The sequence below is a fragment of the Furipterus horrens genome, unplaced genomic scaffold (assembly GCF_987537825.1).
Source record: "Furipterus horrens unplaced genomic scaffold, mFurHor1.1.pri manual_scaffold_7, whole genome shotgun sequence".
Lineage (NCBI taxonomy): Eukaryota > Metazoa > Chordata > Mammalia > Chiroptera > Furipteridae > Furipterus > Furipterus horrens.
In genome coordinates this window covers 25,599,306-25,602,464 of record NW_028327177.1, presented here as the reverse complement: position 1 = coordinate 25,602,464, position 3,159 = coordinate 25,599,306, and positions in this window count along the sequence as shown.

The window sequence follows — 3,159 nt, the reverse complement described above, 5'->3', positions numbered from 1 at the left end:
GTAGATCCAGTTTGTCTTGTATGACTTTTTCTCTAGCAGTATTTGGCTGCTGGGATGCAAATACGGAAAAACTGGATTGTTGGGTTCATAATGGGTTGGGGAAATATATATGTTTCTTCATTAGGGTAGCCCATGCATTTATAAAGAAGAACTCTTACTTAAAAAGGGCATACGCAAATGATGTAGCTAAGATAGTTTATTTCAGCATACTAAACAAAAGCAAAACAACTCATTTCTTGCAGGAAAATAACAAATTCTCTATGTGCAGGGTTGTCTTGATTGACCAAAATGTAATTTAGCAAAAAAAATTTGGTATACCACACCTCATAAAGCTCTCTGTACACAGTAGATACCAAATAACTTCATTAAATGACCAGACATTTGGAAAAACTAAAACATAGTTGTAAAAGAGTCAAATGCATAAGTTAAGAATCTTGTGAACTCAGAGAAAGATCGAGTTGTTTTTTAAATCTGTATAAAAATCATTCTCCAGCCTTCTATTTTCACCTATATTTTAACAGAATTCAGCCTAAAATGTGAAGGCTTAAATCCTTTCTTTCTAAAGCCTCAGGAACATCAGAGTCTCCTTCAAACCTGTCTGAAAAGGAGCAGACCATTTAAACCAAAGATACACTGATTTCTTCTGTACCACTTATGCAGATTCTGCTGGGGACGAGTTTCTCAGCTGGTACCAGTTCATTCACATAAGACCCGATGAGAGGACTGAACTGGCTCTCATACAGCCCAGCAGCAGCTTCCTTTATCACTGAACATCAGTTAGTGACATTTAGCCTTCAGCTTAGTGCGCACACATGCAATTTGGGACTTCTATGACAGTGGTGTTAGCATATTTAAATGTAAAATGCAAGATTCTGATCACTAAATAATTTATTGTTTAAATCTGCAAGCCACTATCTTTCTCAACAGTCACTTTTTTTTTTTTAACTGAGAGTTTTATTCTGCCTCAGAATAAAACCCTTGCTTTAAGTTGCAAGCTGCACTGCGGGTACACCATGTTGCCAGTTATTACTGGGGTAACAAACGCCCTTGTCAGTGACCCCGAGGGCTTGGACAGTGCGTGAATTCATGTTTTTAGAGCATTTTTTTAGAACTGGTATGTACAGTTTTTCTTATTGGAATTGGCCCAGGACATCTCAAACAGTCTACAGGCTTTGTCACAGCACTTGCTCTGATGTTCAGAATGCCTCAGATACGTGTTCAATGTCACATGTGGGTCCTCCAAAAGGTTTTGTTGTTAACATGCTAGCAAAGGGTAATAAACAATATCTAAATTATGGCTGCCAGGTACTGAATCTTAATAATGAAACCAAATTACAAAACGTTTCCTTGAAGAGCTGTACAAAAGACATTAAATTAAAAATATCACCCATCTTTGAGTAATTCAATTCTCCTATGGTACAGTTTTCCACATCTTTATCACTACTCAATAGGTTAAGGAGAAAGTTAATAAAACTAAGACATAAAAATATTTAAATCTTTGGATTACTTTATTTCATGGCCTTCATAAAGACACAAAAGGGGGTAGACTTTTCCCTCACTATAGCTTGAAATACCAAAAAGATTTACTAGTGATTTATGATTAGCAATGAATTCTATACTGAGTCATTCATGGACCGCAGGCCCAAGGATCAGTGTTATGATATCTCATGGGCTACCAAAATAATTTCTAACAATCTGAATCCTCTTGAAATATAATGGAATGAGTCAACTTATCACAACAAAATTCCAGGCATTATCAATTTCATCGATGCCTAGTTTTATTGTCTTAGAAAAGAGAGGGGGTACTTATTTGAAAATACAGCTAAGTACATTCTTATCTATGATTATTTATATTCACATACTGAAAATATCTATTATTTGGACAAATCCCATGATATGCCATTTACTATAAAATGAAGTTCTTACAATGAACTTGAGCGTTTATTCTCTTCAGATAATGAAAGAATGTATCAAAACTTCATTTGGGTTCTAAACATTGAAAAAGAAAATTAAAAAAAAAAAAAAAACTTAAGCCTGTAAAGCTATGAATAAAAGATACACCCATAGCTCTACTCCTCAGCACATCAACTTCTGCAAGGACACAGTACATTTGCTGACTTTAAAATGTTTATTCTTTAAAAAATTAGTTGCTTTTCATACAGCTTTACAAAGCTCTTCATGTTTCTTTGAGATATAATGGAATTTTACAACTATATTAAAAAGTTACCTTTGCCTAAGAAACCGTCTTTACTGTGTGTACATAGTGGACTGACAAAATTCTCTACCATCCAGCATCCTAATTAACTGATGAAATAAGCTATTTCAAAAGGGATATTAGAAGATATCCAAAAAGAAAGAGAGGGCAAAAGATACACACGCTTACGCACACACATGCACACATCCAGCCTTCTGTGGCTCAAAACACAGCAGCACAGCCCTATCTGCAGGCAACTTGCAATAACTGCCAAATAGTTTAGAGATAAGAAAAATCCCTTCAGTGAGAAAAAAAATACTTATAAGTTCCACTTAAGTATTGCTTTCATTTAACTATATATTAAAAATTACTTAACCTTCTGCTCTTTTAAATATATTTAATGCTCACCTTTAAAAGGTGACTGCCCCCCCCCCCCCGCCCAATATAACTGTATGGTACTTTTGAAATTAACCAGAAAAATAAACAAAAAACCCAGTGCTGCTGACAAATACACAGTGAATTCATTTCCTCATTATTAGTAAAGACTGAAACCAATTCTCAGGACCACAGAGAGCTAGAAATTCACCTATTTTCAAAAACTTGTTTGTCGACCATGCAGCAACTTTGTTGTCTTTCCTATATTCCAAGTCTGCAAACTCCCTGCCCCCATGACCTCCTTCCTGTGAATCCACCACAAAACCCTCCAGGGCTGGTGAGGCACCACCGCTGCCACCACCACACCCTCGGCCACACGGAAACCAAGACCTCTAGTGCCTCTGTACTTGGACAAAGTGGGATTCCAAATGTTTCAGCATTTACTCCTCTTTCTTCAGCCCAGGCTGGTCTCCGTTCTCTATTGTCATCACAAGAAATATTATTAAAGAAGGATTTAGTGTTGTCATAATAGCAGTTAGGTCCAAGTGGATCTTCTCCATCTGCATTTCCTTCACTGTTTGAGTATCAGC